Below are 20,720 nucleotides of genomic sequence, written 5' to 3' on the forward strand. Positions count from 1 at the left end.
GAACAGGGTATTGCGGTATTTCCTTATTTGGACGATATCTTGGTACTTGCTCAGTCTTTACATTCTGCAGAATCTCACACGAATCAACTTGTGTTGTTTCTTCAAAAACATGGTTGGAGGATCAATTTACCAAAGAGTTCGTTGATTCCTCAGACAAAGGTAACCTTTTTGGGTTTTCAGATAGATTCAGTGTCCATGACCTTGTCTCTAACAGAAAAGAGACGTCTGAAATTGGTTTCAGCCTGTCGAAACCTTCAGTCTCTATCATTCCCTTCGGTAGCTTTGTGCATGGAAATTCTAGGTCTCATGACTGCTGCATCGGACGCGATCCCCTTTGCTCGTTTTCATATGCGACCTCTTCAGCTTTGTATGCTGAACCAATGGTGCAGGGATTATACAAAGATATCACAATTAATATCCTTAAATCCCAATGTACGACACTCTCTGACGAGGATTCCTTTGTTCGCCCAACCTGGACTGTGATCTCAACAGATGCGAGTCTGTCAGGTTGGGGAGCTGTATGGGGATCTCTGACAGCGCAGGGGGTTTGGGAATCTCAGGAGGCGAGATTACCAATCAACATTTTGGAACTCCGTGCGATTTTCAGAGCTCTTCAGTCCTGGCCTCTTCTGAAGAGAGAATCGTTTATTTGCTTTCAGACAGACAATGTCACAACCGTGGCATATGTCAATCATCAGGGTGGGACTCACAGTCCTCAGGCTATGAAAGAAGTATCTCGGATACTTGTATGGGCGTAATCCAGCTCCTGTCTAATTTCTGCGGTTCACATCCCAGGTGTAGACAATTGGGAAGCGGATTATCTCAGTCGCCAGACGTTACATCCGGGCGAATGGTCCCTTCACCCAGAGGTATTTCTTCAGATTGTTCAAATCTGGGGTCTTCCAGAAATAGATCTGATGGCCTCTCATCTAAACAAGAAACTTCCCAGGTATCTGTCCAGATCCAGGGACCCTCAGGCGGAGGCAGTGGATGCGTTGTCGCTTCCTTGGAATTATCATCCTGCCTATATCTTTCCGCCTCTAGTTCTTCTTCCAAAAGTGATTTCCAAAATTCTAATGGAACGTTCGTTTGTGCTGCTGGTGGCTCCAGCATGGCCTCACAGGTTTTGGTATGCGGATCTCATTCGGATGGCCAGTTGCGAACCTTGGACTCTTCCATTAAGACCAGACCTTCTATCTCAAGGCCCTTTTTTCCATCAGGATCTCAAATCATTAAATTTGAAGGTATGGAAATTGAACGCTTGATTCTTAGTCATAGAGGTTTCTCTGACTCAGTAATTAATACTATGTTACAGGCTCGTAAATCTGTGTCTAGGAAGATTTATTATCGAGTCTGGAAGGCTTACATTTCTTGGTGTTCATCTCATAAATTCTCCTGGCATTCGTTCAGAATTCCTAGAATTTTACAGTTTCTTCAGGATGGTTTGGATAAAGGTTTGTCTGCAAGTTCCTTGAAAGGACAAATCTCTGCTCTTTCTGTTCTTTTTCACAGAAAGATTGCTATTCTTCCTGATATTCATTGTTTTGTACAGGATTTGGTTCGTATCAAACCTGTCATTAAGTCAATTTCTCCTCCTTGAAGTCTTAATTTGGTTCTGAGGGCTTTACAAGCTCCTCCGTTTGAACCTATGCATTCTCTGGACATTAAATTACTTTCTTGGAAAGTTCTGTTCCTTTTGGCCATCTCTTCTGCTAGAAGAGTTTCTGAGTTATCTGCTCTTTCTAGTGAATCTCCTTTTCTGATTTTTCAGCAGTGTTGCGAACCTCATTTAAATTTTTACCTGAGGTTGTGAATTCTAACAACATTAGTAGAGAGATTGTTGTTCCTTCATTATGTCCTAATCCTAAGAATTCAAAGGAGAGATCTTTACATTCTTTGGATGTAGTAAGAGCTTTGAAATATTATGTTGAAACTACTAAGGATTTTAGAAAGACTTCTAGTCTATTTGTTATCTTTTCTGGGTCCAGAAAAGGTCAGAAGGCCTCCGCCATTTCTTTGGTGTCTTGGTTAAAGTCTTTGATTCATCATGCTTATGTAGAGTCGGGTAATTCCCCGCCTCAAAGAATTACGGCTCATTCTACTAGGTCAGTTTCTACTTCCTGGGCGTTTAGGAATGAAGCTTCTGTTGATCAGATTTGCAAAGCAGCAACTTGGTCTTCTTTGCATACTTTTACTAAATTCTACCATTTTGATGTGTTTTCTTCTTCTGAAGCAGTTTTTGGTAGAAAAGTACTTCAGGCAGCTGTTTCAGTTTGATTCTTCTGCTTATAATTTCATTCTGTTGATCAGATTTGCAAAGCAGCAACTTGGTCTTCTTTGCATACTTTTACTAAATTCTACCATTTTGATGTGTTTTCTTCTTCTGAAGCAGTTTTTGGTAGAAAAGTACTTCAGGCAGCTGTTTCAGTTTGATTCTTCTGCTTATAATTTCATTATTTTGAGATTAAAAACTTTTGTTTTGGGTTGTGGATTATTATTATTTTTCAGCAGAATTGGCTGTCTTTATTTTATCCCTCCCTCTCTAGTGACTCTTGTGTGGAAGTTCCACATCTTGGGTATTCATTATCCCATACGTCACTAGCTCATGGACTCTTGCTAATTACATGAAAGAAAACATAATTTATGTAAGAACTTACCTGATAAATTCATTTCTTTCATATTAGCAAGAGTCCATGAGGCCCACCCTTTTTTTGTGGTGGTTATGATTTTTTTATATAAAGCACAATTATTCCAATTCCTTATTTTTGATGCTTTCGCTCTTTTCTTATCACCCCACTTCTTGGCTATTCGTTAAACTGAATTGTGGGTGTGGTGAGGGGTGTATTTATAGGCATTTTGAGGTTTGGGAAACTTTGCCCCTCCTGGTAGGAATGTATATCCCATACGTCACTAGCTCATGGACTCTTGCTAATATGAAAGAAATGAATTTATCAGGTAAGTTCTTACATAAATTATGTTTTTCACGCCCATGGTGGGCGGGGTTATCTTTGCGCGCTCTGGTAATAAAAAGCCGCGCAGAGTTTAGACCGAGTGGTTTGGCGGTGGTCGGACATCCGGATTAGTGCTATTGCTGGAATTTCTAAAGACCGCATAATTAGACATTGATGCAAGCGGTCTTAGGCAGTGGAAAACTTGACAGTCAGTGGTTCAATAACGTGGGGGCAGGTAGGCGCCTCAGCAGAGCTGTTGAGGCGACAGAGGTGTGCTATTTTTAGATAAGTTAATGGCTCTTACTCTTATTAAACTAAAGTGAATTTTGGTTTTCATTTGTTTTTTCTTTACTGTTACATTCTATGTTAGAACTAACAGATAGAATATGAGTACTGTTGATTTGCAATTAAAAGCCACAGTTACACCTTATTTTCAGTAATTTTGACAGCAGTCAGATTAGGCTGTTTTTATATATTTTCTTTTTGCAACCCACATCCAATTTTGTTTTGCTTAATTTGTTCACATGGAAGACCTTCAGAATATTACTTGTTCCATGTGTTTGAATGCCAATGTGGAACCTCCTGTTACTTTTTGTCCCTCTTGCACTGAGAGGGCATTACAGTTTAGAGAGCAAATTTTCTTTGATAAAAATTTGGCTAAAGCGGATGCTTCTCAGGATTCTGATGAGATACAGAGTATGCCGCAGTTTTTTCCTCAAGCGTCACAACCCTTAACGCCTCCCCAGGCGCTGCCTAGTACCTCTTCAGCATCTGCTGCAATTTCTCTTCAGGACATAGCAGCTGTTATGTCATCTACTCTTTCAGATGCGTTATCTGTCTTCCCTGTATTTCAAGGCAAGCGCAGAAGAAAGAACACCCAAATGGTTAATTCAGATTCTGATGCTTTAATGGCAATCTCGAATGTACCCTCCCAGGGCTCTGAATTGGAGGGTATGGAGGTCCTATCCGAAGGTGAACTTTCTGACTCAGGAAGTGTTTTGCCACTGACAGATTCTGAAGTGGTTTCCTTCAGGTTTAAACTGGAACACCTCCGCCTGTTATTAAGGGAGGTTTTGGTGACTCTGGACGACTGCGATTCAATTGTGGTTCCTCCAGAAAAATTGAGTAAGTTGGACAGATATGTTGGACAATCATGCCTATGCTTGATTTTAGACACAAAGTAACCATTGTTATTATACTACTTTATCTTGTATTAAATACCTTTTTATGTAAACGTTAACTTGTCTTAGATTATATAATCGTAATCAGCTTTTGCTATTATTAATTTTACCTTTAGCCTTTGAGCGCTCCTAAGTACACTTTTTAGTTTTATATTTATTTCCCTAATTGTAGGGGATCTCTTAGGATCTTTAGGAGTTTGCTACACTAGCTCTGCGCATACTTCTTAGATTAATAGATTATGGGATATTTATCAAGCCGTAAACCTGAAATACTCTGGAATTCTGCAGCGTAATTGAGGCAAGCTTGATTCAACCTAGTTATCAAAGCCTACAGACCGGCAAAATTTGAAATCTGTGACGTAACATACGATCCGCCGGTCTCAATCCAACACGGATCGATGCTTACGTCATTACAGATGTTCCGAATACACATTCGGCTCTATTTGACAACTTTTCAAAGTTATCAAATTTCTAATATTCCGGCCCAGCGTACCTGATTTTCAATCCACCACCCTGGAGACCGCGGATGCCATTGGAATCAATGGGAGTCTGAAAGCAGTGAAAGCTTATGTTCGATGCTGCCAGATATCCCATTGATTTCTATGGTAGAAAACCAGCTATGTTTACACCTAACACCCTAACATAAGCCCCGAGTCTAAACACCCTTAATCTGCCGCCCCGACATTGCCGCCACCTACATAATGTTATTAACCCCTGTTCCGCCCCTCCCTGACCCCGCCGACACTAAATAAATGTATTAACCCCTATTCCACTGCTCCCGGACCCCACCGCAACTTAATAAAAGTATTAACCCCTAAACCCCTGGCCTCCCACATCACTACCACTTACTAAACCTATTACACCCTAAACCGCCAGCCCCCCACATCGCCATAAACTAAATTAAGCTATTAACCCCTTAACCTAACAACCCGCTAACTTTACATTAAAATTACAACATCCCTATCTTATAATAAATTTAAACTTACCTGTAGAATTAAATTAAACTATTAATTAACCTACCCTAACTATTATACTACAATTACATTGAACTACCAATTAAATTAACTATATTACATATTTAAAAACCTAACCCCACTCAAATTATTTAAATCTACAATTACAAAATTACAAAAAAATAAAAGCTAAGTTACAAAAAATAAAAAACCACAGTATCAAAAATAAAAAAGAATTACACCTAATCTAATAGCCCTATCAAAATAAAAAGCCCCCCAAAATAAAAAAAACCCTAGCCTTCAATAAACTACCAATGGCCCTTAAAAGTGCCTTTTGAGGGGGATTGCCCCAATGAAATCAGCTCTTTTACCTGTAAATAAAAATACAAACATCCCCCCAACAGTAAAACCCACCACCCACACAACCAACCCCCCAAATAAAAACCCTATCTAAAAACCTCCCCATTGCCCTGAAAAGTGCATTTGTATGGGCATTGCCCTTAAAAGGGTATTTAGCTCTTTTACTGCCCAGACCCTATTCTAAAAATAAAACCCACCCATAAAACCCTTAAAGGGACACTTAACACCTGTCTTCTAATAATCCCTTAAACCTACATTTTCTTAATAAAATAATCACTGTTTCTATTTTATTTGTTCCTCTTACCCCAAACTGTTGAAGGAAATTGCTTTGAAGTACAATGTTGATCCAGTGCTTAATTTCCTATCTAAGCTGCCATATTGTAACGTGCGTTTCAGGGGCACAGCAGTCACATGCTCATTATGCTGTCACATGACACACACAGCATATTACTTAGAGAATCACATCTGGCTGCAGCGTGAGCTGCAGCCTCTAAACATACATATTTATGTGTCACTCACAGTATAAATGTATTAGCTTTCCCTATCTAACACACATATTATGCAGTATAATTAAAATATAATGCTTTATAAGAACTGTTTATGTTTTTAACGTCCCACACAGTTTTGTTCTTCAAACTTCCCACAAGTTTTATGCTCTAAGTAAAATCCGTTTCCAGTGCACGGCTTCAGGGCAGGCACTATTGTTGTAAATCATTTGTAAGCTGAAGCTCCGTGAGGGAGAGAGGGAGAGGGAGGCTCTCAGAGTCAGACACGCTGGATATACTGATATACTCCGTGCAGAGCAGATTTCTGCTTCTTGTGATCTCTCCTGCTTATGTACCAGCTAATGTGATCAGTTAGTAATGATTGTCTGTTTTATTTACCAGTGTGATCTGCTCCTGTCACACCCTCTGATGATCACACACAGAGTTCTGCTCTAGTGACTGTGTCTTGGCAGAGGGTGTGACAAGAGCAGATCACACTGCTAAATAAAACCAGATGATCATTACTAACTGATCACATTAGCTGGTACATAAGCAGGAGAGGTCATAAGAAGCAAAAATCTTCTGCATGGAGTATATCAGTATATCCAGCGTGTCTGAGAGCCTCCCCCTCCCTCTCTCCCTCACGGAGCTTACAAATGATTTACGACAATAGTGCCTGAAGTTCACTGGAAACGACTTTTGCTTAGAGCATAAAACTTGTGGGCAGTTTGAAGAGTAAAACTGTGGGGGGTGTTAAAAACATAAACAGTGCTTATAAAGAATTTTATTTCAATTGTTCTGCATAATATGTGTATTAGATGGGGAAAGCTAATACATTTATACTGTGAGTGACAAAAAAATAAGTATCTTCAGACACTGCAGCTCACACACTGCAAACATATGTGATTCTCTAAGTATGTGCAACAAATAATATGCTGTGTGTGTCATGTGACTGCTGTGCCCCTGTAAGGTGTTACAATATGGCAGCTTACATAGTAGAATCAAGCACTGGATCAACACTGTACTTCAAAACAATCTTTGTCAACAGTTTGGGGTAAGAGGAACAGATAAAATAGACAGCAGTGATTATTTTATTAATAAGAAAAAGTAGGTTTTAGCATTTTTCATCAGGTTTTAAATGTCCCTTTAAATAAACCTAACACTAACCCCTGACGACCCACTTACAGTTTTTGAAGTTCCGCTTGAAGGATCCATCCAGCCCGCAAGAAGTCTTCATCTGGGCAGCCTCGAACATCTTCATCCAGGCAGTGAAGTCTTCATCCATCCGGCGCGGAGCGGGTCCATCCTGAAGACATCCGGCACGGAGCGGGTTCGTCCTGAAGACATCCGACGAGAAACTCCTCTTCAATACGGTCTCCTCCGTAAACTGGATCTTGAATGCAAGTGACGTCATCCAAGATGGCGTCCCTTGCATTCCTATTGGCTGAAAGGTTCCAATCAGCCAATAGGATTTGAGCAGCTCTCATCCTATTGGCTGTTCCAATCAGCCAATAGGATTGAGCTCTCATCGTATTGGCTGATTGGAACAGCCAATAGGATGAGAGCTGCTCAAATCCTATTGGCTGATTGGAACACCCAATAGGATTTTAGTGGCTCCAATCCTATTGGCTGATTGGAACCTTTGAGCCAATAGGAATGCAAGGGACGCCATCTTGGATGACGTCACTTGCATTCAAGATCCAGTTTACGGCAGAGACCATATTGAAGAGGAGCACCTCGTCGGATGTCTTCAAGATGGACCCGCTCCGCGCCAGATGGATGAAGATAGAAGAGGCCGCATGGATGAAGACTTCGCCGGCTGGATGAAGATGGAGAAGCCGTCCGGATGAAGACTTCTTGCCGGCTGGATGGATCCTTCAAGCGGAACTTCAAAAACTTTAAGTGGATCGTCGGGGGTTAGTGTTAGGTTTATTTAAGGGTTTTTTGGGTGGGTTTTATTTTTAGAGTAGGGTCTGGGCAGTAAAAGAGCTAAATGCCCTTTTAAGGGCAATGCCCATACAAATGCCCTTTTCAGGGCAATGGGGAGCTTAGGTTTTTTAGATAGGGTTTTTATTTGGGGGGGTTGGTTGTGTGGGTGGTGGGTTTTACTGTTTGGGGGGTGTTTGTATTTTTATTTACAGGTAAAAGAGCTGGTTTCCTTTTAAGGGCCATTGGTAATTTATTGTAGGATAGGGTTTTTTTATTTGGGGGGGGGGGGGCTTTTTATTTTGATAGGGCTATTAGATTAGGTGTAATTCTTTTTTATTTTTGATACTGTGGTTTTTTATTTTTTGTAACAGTGTTTTCTTTTTAAGATACGATGAGTCCACGGAATTCATCCTTACTTGTGGGATATCGCCTCCTGGCCAGCAGGAGGAGGCAAAGAGCACTACAGCAGAGCTGTGTGAATAGCTCCTCCCTTCCCTCCCTTTCCAGTCATTCTCTTTGCCCGTGTTCGTGATAGGAAGAGGTAAAGTGAGGTGTTAGTTTAGATTCTTCAATCAAGAGTTTTTTTATTTTTAAAATGGTGCCAGTGAGTACTATTTTATTTCAGGGTGTAGTCGTATTACTTGTTAGCCTCTGGAGTAGAGCAACAGGTGGCTTTAAAGCATTGGGAACTGGTGGGATTAAATTTTCACCGCGCCTCCCATCCTGTGTGCTGCCCTTTCTGATGATGGTTTTAGCAAATATTATCTAAGACCCTGAATGTCTCCACAGAACTGCAGGAGGGTGTGAAGACCTCTTTGATCCTGTGGGACCGTTCATGCTGTTGCTCAGCATTAAGGTATGTGCAGCGTTATTTTCTGTGTGTACTAACTCAGATACTGCTGTATCCTTTATTTATCTGCCTTCCCAGTGTACTTTGTTATTGCAGGGGGATGCATTACACTATGGCAATCATTAAAAATGTTTTGCACCTCAAGGCTTCTCTTTTTTTAATGAAGGAAGATGCAGTGGGGGAACTTCAGGAAAAGGAGCACTCTAGTCTATGGAGATTACACACTCTTTTCTTTTTGATAACGGCTGTGGGTTTGACGCTGGGGACCCTGATTACGGAGTTATCTAATTTCAGACTCCGGTGTGGGGCTATTTGTTTATATTGGCCAGTTAGTGGGGACATAAGTATGTGTGTTCTTTGTTTTCATGCCGTACCTTTTTTCGGCATTTTTTCACAGGAAGTGCTTGCATGTTTTTCACGCCCATGGTGGGCAGGGTTATCTTTGTGCGCTCTGGTAACAAAAAGCCGCGCAGAGTTTAGACCGAGTGGTTTGGCGGTGGTCGGACATCCGGATTAGTGCTATTGTTGGAATTTCTAAAGACCGCATAATTAGACATTGATGCAAGCAGTCTTAGGCAGTGGAAAACTCGTCAGACAGTGGTGCAATAACGTGGGGGCAGGTAGGCGCCTCAGCAGAGCTATTGAGGCGACAGAGGTGTGCTATTTTTAGATAAGTTAATGGCTCTTACTCTTATTAAACTAAAGTGAATTTTGGTTTTTAATTTGTTTTTTCTTTACTGTTACATTCTATGTTAGAACTAACAGATAGAATATGAGTACTGTTGATTTGCAATTAAAAGCCACAGTTACACCTTATTTTCAGTAATTTTGACAGCAGTCAGATTAGGCTGTTTTTATATATTTTCTTTTTGCAACCCACATCCAATTTTGTTTTGCTTAATTTGTTCACATGGAAGACCTTCAGAATATTACTTGTTCCATGTGTTTGAATGCCAATGTGGAACCTCCTGTTACTTTTTGTCCCTCTTGCACTGAGAGGGCATTACAGTTTAGAGAGCAAATTTTCTTTGATAAAAATTTGGCAAAAGCGGATGCTTCTCAGGGTTCTGATGAGATACAGAGTATGCCGCAGTTTTTTCCTCAAGCGTCGCAACCCTTAACACCTGCCAAGGCGCAGCCTAGTACCTCTGCAGCTTCTGCTGCAATTACTCTTCAGGACATAGCGGCTGTTATGTCATCTACTCTTTCAGATGCGTTATCTGTCTTCCCTGTATTTCAAGGCAAGCGCAGAAGAAAGAACACCCAAATGGTTAATTCAGATTCTGATGCTTTAATGGCAATCTCGAATGTACCCTCCCAGGGCTCTGAATTGGAGGGTATGGAGGTCCTATCCGAAGGTGAACTTTCTGACTCAGGAAGTGTTTTGCCACTGACAGATTCTGAAGTGGTTTCCTTCAGGTTTAAACTGGAACACCTCCGCCTGTTATTAAGGGAGGTTTTGGTGACTCTGGACGACTGCGATTCAATTGTGGTTCCTCCAGAAAAATTGAGTAAGTTGGACAGATATGTTGGACAATCATGCCTATGCTTGATTTTAGACACAAAGTAACCATTGTTATTATACTACTTTATCTTGTATTAAATACCTTTTTATGTAAACGTTAACTTGTCTTAGATTATATAATCGTAATCAGCTTTTGCTATTATTAATTTTACCTTTAGCCTTTGAGCGCTCCTAAGTACACTTTTTAGTTTTATATTTATTTCCCTAATTGTAGGGGATCTCTTAGGATCTTTAGGAGTTTGCTACACTAGCTCTGCGCATACTTCTTAGATTAATAGATTATGGGATATTTATCAAGCCGTAAACCTGAAATACTCTGGAATTCTGCAGCGTAATTGAGGCAAGCTTGATTCAACCTAGTTATCAAAGCCTACAGACCGGCAAAATTTGAAATCTGTGACGTAACATACGATCCGCCGGTCTCAATCCAACACGGATCGATGCTTACGTCATTACAGATGTTCCGAATACACATTCGGCTCTATTTGACAACTTTTCAAAGTTATCAAATTTCTAATATTCCGGCCCAGCGTACCTGATTTTCAATCCACCACCCTGGAGACCGCGGATGCCATAGGAATCAATGGGAGTCTGAAAGCAGTGAAAGCTTATGTTCGATGCTGCCAGATATCCCATTGATTTCTATGGTAGAAAACCAGCTATGTTTACACCTAACACCCTAACATAAGCCCCGAGTCTAAACACCCTTAATCTGCCGCCCCGACATTGCCGCCACCTACATAATGTTATTAACCCCTGTTCCGCCCCTCCCTGACCCCGCCGACACTAAATAAATGTATTAACCCCTATTCCACTGCTCCCGGACCCCACCGCAACTTAATAAAAGTATTAACCCCTAAACCCCTGGCCTCCCACATCACTACCACTTACTAAACCTATTACACCCTAAACCGCCAGCCCCCCACATCGCCATAAACTAAATTAAGCTATTAACCCCTTAACCTAACAACCCGCTAACTTTACATTAAAATTACAACATCCCTATCTTATAATAAATTTAAACTTACCTGTAGAATTAAATTAAACTATTAATTAACCTACCCTAACTATTATACTACAATTACATTGAACTACCAATTAAATTAACTATATTACATATTTAAAAACCTAACCCCACTCAAATTATTTAAATCTACAATTACAAAATTACAAAAAAAATAAAAGCTAAGTTACAAAAAATAAAAAACCACAGTATCAAAAATAAAAAAGAATTACACCTAATCTAATAGCCCTATCAAAATAAAAAGCCCCCCAAAATAAAAAAAACCCTAGCCTTCAATAAACTACCAATGGCCCTTAAAAGTGCCTTTTGAGGGGGATTGCCCCAATGAAATCAGCTCTTTTACCTGTAAATAAAAATACAAACATCCCCCCAACAGTAAAACCCACCACCCACACAACCAACCCCCCAAATAAAAACCCTATCTAAAAACCTCCCCATTGCCCTGAAAAGTGCATTTGTATGGGCATTGCCCTTAAAAGGGTATTTAGCTCTTTTACTGCCCAGACCCTATTCTAAAAATAAAACCCACCCATAAAACCCTTAAAGGGACACTTAACACCTGTCTTCTAATAATCCCTTAAACCTACATTTTCTTAATAAAATAATCACTGTTTCTATTTTATTTGTTCCTCTTACCCCAAACTGTTGAAGGAAATTGCTTTGAAGTACAATGTTGATCCAGTGCTTAATTTCCTATCTAAGCTGCCATATTGTAACGTGCGTTTCAGGGGCACAGCAGTCACATGCTCATTATGCTGTCACATGACACACACAGCATATTACTTAGAGAATCACATCTGGCTGCAGCGTGAGCTGCAGCCTCTAAACATACATATTTATGTGTCACTCACAGTATAAATGTATTAGCTTTCCCTATCTAACACACATATTATGCAGTATAATTAAAATATAATGCTTTATAAGAACTGTTTATGTTTTTAACGTCCCACACAGTTTTGTTCTTCAAACTTCCCACAAGTTTTATGCTCTAAGTAAAATCCGTTTCCAGTGCACGGCTTCAGGGCAGGCACTATTGTTGTAAATCATTTGTAAGCTGAAGCTCCGTGAGGGAGAGAGGGAGAGGGAGGCTCTCAGAGTCAGACACGCTGGATATACTGATATACTCCGTGCAGAGCAGATTTCTGCTTCTTGTGATCTCTCCTGCTTATGTACCAGCTAATGTGATCAGTTAGTAATGATTGTCTGTTTTATTTACCAGTGTGATCTGCTCCTGTCACACCCTCTGATGATCACACACAGAGTTCTGCTCTAGTGACTGTGTCTTGGCAGAGGGTGTGACAAGAGCAGATCACACTGCTAAATAAAACCAGATGATCATTACTAACTGATCACATTAGCTGGTACATAAGCAGGAGAGGTCATAAGAAGCAAAAATCTTCTGCATGGAGTATATCAGTATATCCAGCGTGTCTGAGAGCCTCCCCCTCCCTCTCTCCCTCACGGAGCTTACAAATGATTTACGACAATAGTGCCTGAAGTTCACTGGAAACGACTTTTGCTTAGAGCATAAAACTTGTGGGCAGTTTGAAGAGTAAAACTGTGGGGGGTGTTAAAAACATAAACAGTGCTTATAAAGAATTTTATTTCAATTGTTCTGCATAATATGTGTATTAGATGGGGAAAGCTAATACATTTATACTGTGAGTGACAAAAAAATAAGTATCTTCAGACACTGCAGCTCACACACTGCAAACATATGTGATTCTCTAAGTATGTGCAACAAATAATATGCTGTGTGTGTCATGTGACTGCTGTGCCCCTGTAAGGTGTTACAATATGGCAGCTTACATAGTAGAATCAAGCACTGGATCAACACTGTACTTCAAAACAATCTTTGTCAACAGTTTGGGGTAAGAGGAACAGATAAAATAGACAGCAGTGATTATTTTATTAATAAGAAAAAGTAGGTTTTAGCATTTTTCATCAGGTTTTAAATGTCCCTTTAAATAAACCTAACACTAACCCCTGACGACCCACTTACAGTTTTTGAAGTTCCGCTTGAAGGATCCATCCAGCCCGCAAGAAGTCTTCATCTGGGCAGCCTCGAACATCTTCATCCAGGCAGTGAAGTCTTCATCCATCCGGCGCGGAGCGGGTCCATCCTGAAGACATCCGGCACGGAGCGGGTTCGTCCTGAAGACATCCGACGAGAAACTCCTCTTCAATACGGTCTCCTCCGTAAACTGGATCTTGAATGCAAGTGACGTCATCCAAGATGGCGTCCCTTGCATTCCTATTGGCTGAAAGGTTCCAATCAGCCAATAGGATTTGAGCAGCTCTCATCCTATTGGCTGTTCCAATCAGCCAATAGGATTGAGCTCTCATCGTATTGGCTGATTGGAACAGCCAATAGGATGAGAGCTGCTCAAATCCTATTGGCTGATTGGAACACCCAATAGGATTTTAGTGGCTCCAATCCTATTGGCTGATTGGAACCTTTGAGCCAATAGGAATGCAAGGGACGCCATCTTGGATGACGTCACTTGCATTCAAGATCCAGTTTACGGCAGAGACCATATTGAAGAGGAGCACCTCGTCGGATGTCTTCAAGATGGACCCGCTCCGCGCCAGATGGATGAAGATAGAAGAGGCCGCATGGATGAAGACTTCGCCGGCTGGATGAAGATGGAGAAGCCGTCCGGATGAAGACTTCTTGCCGGCTGGATGGATCCTTCAAGCGGAACTTCAAAAACTTTAAGTGGATCGTCGGGGGTTAGTGTTAGGTTTATTTAAGGGTTTTTTGGGTGGGTTTTATTTTTAGAGTAGGGTCTGGGCAGTAAAAGAGCTAAATGCCCTTTTAAGGGCAATGCCCATACAAATGCCCTTTTCAGGGCAATGGGGAGCTTAGGTTTTTTAGATAGGGTTTTTATTTGGGGGGGTTGGTTGTGTGGGTGGTGGGTTTTACTGTTTGGGGGGTGTTTGTATTTTTATTTACAGGTAAAAGAGCTGGTTTCCTTTTAAGGGCCATTGGTAATTTATTGTAGGATAGGGTTTTTTTATTTGGGGGGGGGGGGGCTTTTTATTTTGATAGGGCTATTAGATTAGGTGTAATTCTTTTTTATTTTTGATACTGTGGTTTTTTATTTTTTGTAACAGTGTTTTCTTTTTAAGATACGATGAGTCCACGGAATTCATCCTTACTTGTGGGATATCGCCTCCTGGCCAGCAGGAGGAGGCAAAGAGCACTACAGCAGAGCTGTGTGAATAGCTCCTCCCTTCCCTCCCTTTCCAGTCATTCTCTTTGCCCGTGTTCGTGATAGGAAGAGGTAAAGTGAGGTGTTAGTTTAGATTCTTCAATCAAGAGTTTTTTTATTTTTAAAATGGTGCCAGTGAGTACTATTTTATTTCAGGGTGTAGTCGTATTACTTGTTAGCCTCTGGAGTAGAGCAACAGGTGGCTTTAAAGCATTGGGAACTGGTGGGATTAAATTTTCACCGCGCCTCCCATCCTGTGTGCTGCCCTTTCTGATGATGGTTTTAGCAAATATTATCTAAGACCCTGAATGTCTCCACAGAACTGCAGGAGGGTGTGAAGACCTCTTTGATCCTGTGGGACCGTTCATGCTGTTGCTCAGCATTAAGGTATGTGCAGCGTTATTTTCTGTGTGTACTAACTCAGATACTGCTGTATCCTTTATTTATCTGCCTTCCCAGTGTACTTTGTTATTGCAGGGGGATGCATTACACTATGGCAATCATTAAAAATGTTTTGCACCTCAAGGCTTCTCTTTTTTTAATGAAGGAAGATGCAGTGGGGGAACTTCAGGAAAAGGAGCACTCTAGTCTATGGAGATTACACACTCTTTTCTTTTTGATAACGGCTGTGGGTTTGACGCTGGGGACCCTGATTACGGAGTTATCTAATTTCAGACTCCGGTGTGGGGCTATTTGTTTATATTGGCCAGTTAGTGGGGACATAAGTATGTGTGTTCTTTGTTTTCATGCCGTACCTTTTTTCGGCATTTTTTCACAGGAAGTGCTTGCATGTTTTTCACGCCCATGGTGGGCAGGGTTATCTTTGTGCGCTCTGGTAACAAAAAGCCGCGCAGAGTTTAGACCGAGTGGTTTGGCGGTGGTCGGACATCCGGATTAGTGCTATTGCTGGAATTTCTAAAGACCGCATAATTAGACATTGATGCAAGCAGTCTTAGGCAGTGGAAAACTCGTCAGACAGTGGTGCAATAACGTGGGGGCAGGTAGGCGCCTCAGCAGAGCTATTGAGGCGACAGAGGTGTGCTATTTTTAGATAAGTTAATGGCTCTTACTCTTATTAAACTAAAGTGAATTTTGGTTTTTAATTTGTTTTTTCTTTACTGTTACATTCTATGTTAGAACTAACAGATAGAATATGAGTACTGTTGATTTGCAATTAAAAGCCACAGTTACACGTTATTTTCAGTAATTTTGACAGCAGTCAGATTAGGCTGTTTTTATATATTTTCTTTTTGCAACCCACATCCAATTTTGTTTTGCTTAATTTGTTCACATGGAAGACCTTCAGAATATTACTTGTTCCATGTGTTTGAATGCCAATGTGGAACATCCTGTTACTTTTTGTCCCTCGTGCACTGAGAGGGCATTACAGTTTAGAGAGCAAATTTTCTTTGATAAAAATGTGTCAAAAGCGGATGCTTCTCAGGGTTCTGATGAGATACAGAGTATGCCGCAGTTTTTTCCTCAAGCGTCACAACCCTTAACGCCTGCCCAGACGCAGCCTAGTACCTCTGCAGCTTCTGTTGCAATTACTCTTCAGGACATAGCGGCTGTTATGTCATCTACTCTTTCAGATTCATTATCTGTCTTCCCTGTATTTCAAGGCAAGCGCAGAAGAAAGAACACCCAAATGGTTAATTCAGATTCTGATGCTTTAATGGCAATCTCGAATGTACCCTCCCAGGGCTCTGAATTGGAGGGTATGGAGGACCTATCCGAAGGCGAACTTTCTGACTCGGGAAGTGTCTTGCCACTGACAGATTCTGAAGTGGTTTCCTTCAGGTTTAAACTGGAGGGTTTTGGTGACTCTGGACGACTGCAATTCAATTGTGGTTGCTCCAGAAAAATTGAGTAAGTTGGACAGATATCTAGAAGTCCCTTCTTATTCTGATGTTTTTCCAGTCCTTAAGAGAACTTCTGAATTATTTCTAAGGAATGGGAGAGACCAGATATTCCATTTTCTCCTTCTCCCATTTTCAAGAAGATGTACCCTATAGCAGACGCTATCAGGGATTCTTGGCAGAAGGTCCCTAAGGTGGAAGGAGCTATCTCCACCTTGGCTAAGCGAACTACTATTCCTATTGAGGATAGTTGTGTTTTCAAAGACCCTATGGATAAGAAATTAGAGCGTCTTCTTAAGAAGATCTATGTTCATCAGGGGTTGCTATTGAACCCGGCGGCCTGCATTGTTACGGTTACAAGTGCGGCTGCTTATTGGTTTGATGCTCTGGAAGATTCTCTTAAAATTGAGAATTCTTTGGAAGAGATACAGGATAGAATTAAAGCTCTTTAATTAGCAAATTCATTTATTACGGATGCTTCTCTGCAGATTACCAAATTGGCGGCTAAGAGTTCGGGTTTTTCCATCTTAGCACGCAGAGCTTTATGGCTGAAATCTTGGTCTGCGGATGTGTCTTCCAAGTCTAAGCTTCTGGCTATTCCTTACAAGGGAAAGACACTGTTCGGTCCTGACTTGAAGGAAATTATTTCTGACATCGCGGGAGGCAAGGGTCATTCCCTCCCTCAGGATAAAAAATCCAGACACAGAGGTCGACAGAGTAATTTTCGTTCCTTTCTGAACTTCAAGGGAAATCTCTCTTCCTCTAAACAGGAAGGGAACTATTCTCAAGCCAAGTCTACCTGGAAACCCAACCAGTCTTGGAACAAGGGTAAACAATCCAAGAAGCCTGTGGCTGCTCCCAAGTCAGCATGAATGGCTGGCCCCCGATCAGGGACCGGATCTTGTAGGGGGCAGACTGTCCTCCTTCATCCAGGCTTGGTTAAGGGATGTTCAGGATCCCTGGGCATTAGAGATAGTGTCTCAGGGATAGAAGCTGGAATTCAGAAATTCTTCCCCCAGAGGAAGGTTTCTTCTTTCTGCTTACATGTCGAAACATTCAGTCCAATCCTCATCCGTCAGTGGCTCAGTGCATGGAGGTAATCAGATTGATGGTGGCGGCAGCAATGGACATTGTGCCATTTGCGCGGTTTCATCTCAGGCCTCTGCAATTGAGCATGCTCAGGCAGTGGAATGGGGATTATACAGATCTGTCTCCTCTAATATATCTAGATCAGGAGACAAGGGATTCTCTTCTATGGTGGTTGTCACTGGATAATCTGTCTCAGGGGACATGCTTCCGCAGACCCTCTTGTGTGATAGTGACAACGGATGCCAGTCTGTTAGGTTGGGGAGCAGTTTGGAACTCAGGGCTCAGGGTGTATGGACTCTCTTCTTCTCATCAATATCTTGGAGTTGAGAGCAATATTCAATGTTCTTCGGGCTTGGCTTCAGTTGGCTTTGGCCCAATTCATCAGATTTCAGTCGGACAACATAACGATGGTGTCTTACATCAATCATCAGGGATGAACAATGAGTTCCTTAGCGATGACAGAAGTAGCCAAGATAATACAGTGGGCGGAGTCTCACTCCTGCCATCTGTCAGCGATCTACATCCCGGGGTGGAAAACTGGGAGGCAGACTTTCCATCCGGAGATTTTTTCCAACCTGATTCTCAGATGGGGCAGGCCGGAGTTGGATCTCATGGCATCTCGTCAGAATGCCAAGCTTCCAAGATACGGGTCCAGGTCCAGGGATCCTCAGGCGGAGCTGATAGATGCCCTGGCAGTGCCTTGGTCTTTCAGCCTAGCTTTTGTATTTCCTAGCTTATGTATTTCCTCCGTTTGCTCTTCTTCCCAGGGTGATTGCTCGAGTCAAACAGGAGAGGGCGTCGGTGATCCTCATCGCTCCTGCGTGGCCTCGCAGGATTTGGTATGCGGATTTGGTGGACATGTTATCTCAGCCACCGTGGAAGCTACCGTTGAGGAAAGACCTTCTCATTCAAGGTCCCTTCCATCATCCGAATCTGTTTTCTCTGCAGTTGACTGCTTGGAGATTGAACGCTTAATTTTATCTAAGCGAGGGTTTTCTGATTCGGTCATAGATGCCTTAATTCAGGCACGTAAGCCTGTTACTTGGAAAATTTACCATAAGATATGGCGTAAATATCTTTATTGGTGTGAATCCAAGGGCTACTCATGGAGTAGGGTTAGGATTCCCAGAATTTTGTCTTTTCTCCAAGAAGGATTGGAGAAGGGGTTATCAGCGAGTTCCTTAAAGGGACAGATTTCTGCTTTATCGATTTTGTTACACAAGTGTCTGGCAAGTGTTCCAGATGTACAATCTTTTTTTCAGGCTCTGACTAGAATCAGGCCTGTTTTTAGACCTATTACTCCTCCTTGGAGTTTAAATATAGTTCTTAGCGTTCTTCAAGGGGTTCCATTTGAACCTATGCATTCCTTAGATATTAAGTTATTATCTTGGAAAGTGTTATTTTTTATTGCTATTTCTTCTGCTCGAAGAGTTTCGCAGCTTTCGGCGTTACAATATGATTCTCCTTATCTTATTTTTCATGCAGATAAGCTGGTGTTACGTACTAAGCCTGGTTTTCTTCCTAAGGTTGTTTCAACCAAGGATATTAATCAGGAGATTGTTCTTCCTTCTTTATGTCCTAATCCTTCTTCTAAGAAAGAACGTCTGTTACATAACTTAAACGTGGTCCGTGCTTTATTTACAAGCAACTAAGGATTTTCGAAAAAAAAATGTCTTCTTTGTTTGTTGCTTTTTCAGGGAAACGTAGGGGTCAGAAAGCTACAGCTACCTCTCTTTCTTTTTGGCTGGGGAGTATCATCTGTTTTGCATATGAGACTGCTGGACAGCAGCCTCCTGAACGAATTACGGCTCATTCCACTAGGGCTGTGGCTTCCTCATGGGCATTCAAAAATGATGCTTCTGTTGAGCAGATTTGCAAAGCTGCAGCTTGGTTGTCTCTTCACACTTTTTCCAAATTTGATACTTTTGCCTCTGCGGAGGCTGCTTTTGGGAGGAAAGTTCTTCAAGCAGTGGTGCCTTCCGTTTAGGTTACCTGTCTTGTCCCTCCCTTTTCATCCGTGTACTATAGCTTTGGTATTGTATCCCACAAGTAAGGATGAATTCCGTAGACTCATTGTATCTTAAAAAAGAAAAGAAAATTTATGCTTGCCTGATAAATTTATTTCTTTTTGGATACGATGAGTCCATGGCCCACCCTGTTTTTATGAGACAGGTCTTTATTTTTGTTAAACTTCAGTCACCTCTGCACCTTGGCTTTTCCTTTCTCTTCCTAACTTCGGCAAATGACTGGAGTGGGAGGGAAGGGAGGAGCTATTTATACAGCTCTGCTGTGGTGCTCTTTGCCTCCTCCTGCTGGCCAGGAGGTGATATCCCACAAGTAAGGATTAATTCCGTGGACTCATCGTATCCAAAAAGAAATAAATTAATCAGGTAAGCATAAATTTTCTTTTTTCTTTTTTGTAACTTATTGTTTATTTATTTTTTTATAACTTAGTAATTTTTAATTGTAGATTTAAATAATTTGAGTAGGGTTTGGTTTTTAAATATGTAATATAGTTAATTTAATTGGTAGTTTAATGTAATTGTAGTATAATAGTTAGGGTAAGTTAATTAATAGTTTAATATAGTTTAATGTAATTGTAGTATAATAGTGAGGGTAGGTTAATTAATAGTTTAATATAGTTTAATTAAATTCTACAGTTAAGTTTAAATTTATTATAATATAGGGATGTTGTAATTTTAATGTAAAGTTAGCGGGTTGTTAGGTTAAGTGGTTAATAGCTTAATTTAGTTTATGGCGATGTGGGGGGCTGGCGGTTTAGGGGTTAATAGGTTTAGTAAGTGGTAGTGATGTGGGAGGCCAGGGGTTTAGGGGTTAATACATTTATTTAGTTGCGGTGGTGTGCCCGGGAGCGGCGGGATAGGGGTTAAACATTTTAGTATAGTGGTGGTGTTTAGTGACAGGATATAAATAAAGTTGGTAAAAAGCCGAATAGCAGCGAGATCGATGACTGTAAGTTAACAACAGTCCGCTGCTCATCGCCCCGTACTTGGTGCGCGACTTTTTGTCTGCTTTTTTTATAAATATGAAGATCGTATTCAGGTCCGCGGCCGCGATGTTAGGCGAATGTATTGGTGCCGTTGAATGCAAGAAAGTTGACGGTTTGATAGATAGGCCTCCTTGCCTCCTCTGGGGTCGTTCAGCTTCATCAGATTCTAGACCGACAACATTACCTCAGTGGCTTACATCAACCATCTCCCTAGCCATAAGGGAGGTGTCTCGGATCTTGGAGTGGACGGAGTTCCACAGCTGCTCGCTGTCAGCGATTCACATTCCAG

Source organism: Bombina bombina, chromosome 1, assembly GCF_027579735.1.
Source record: "Bombina bombina isolate aBomBom1 chromosome 1, aBomBom1.pri, whole genome shotgun sequence".
Taxonomy (NCBI): domain Eukaryota; kingdom Metazoa; phylum Chordata; class Amphibia; order Anura; family Bombinatoridae; genus Bombina; species Bombina bombina.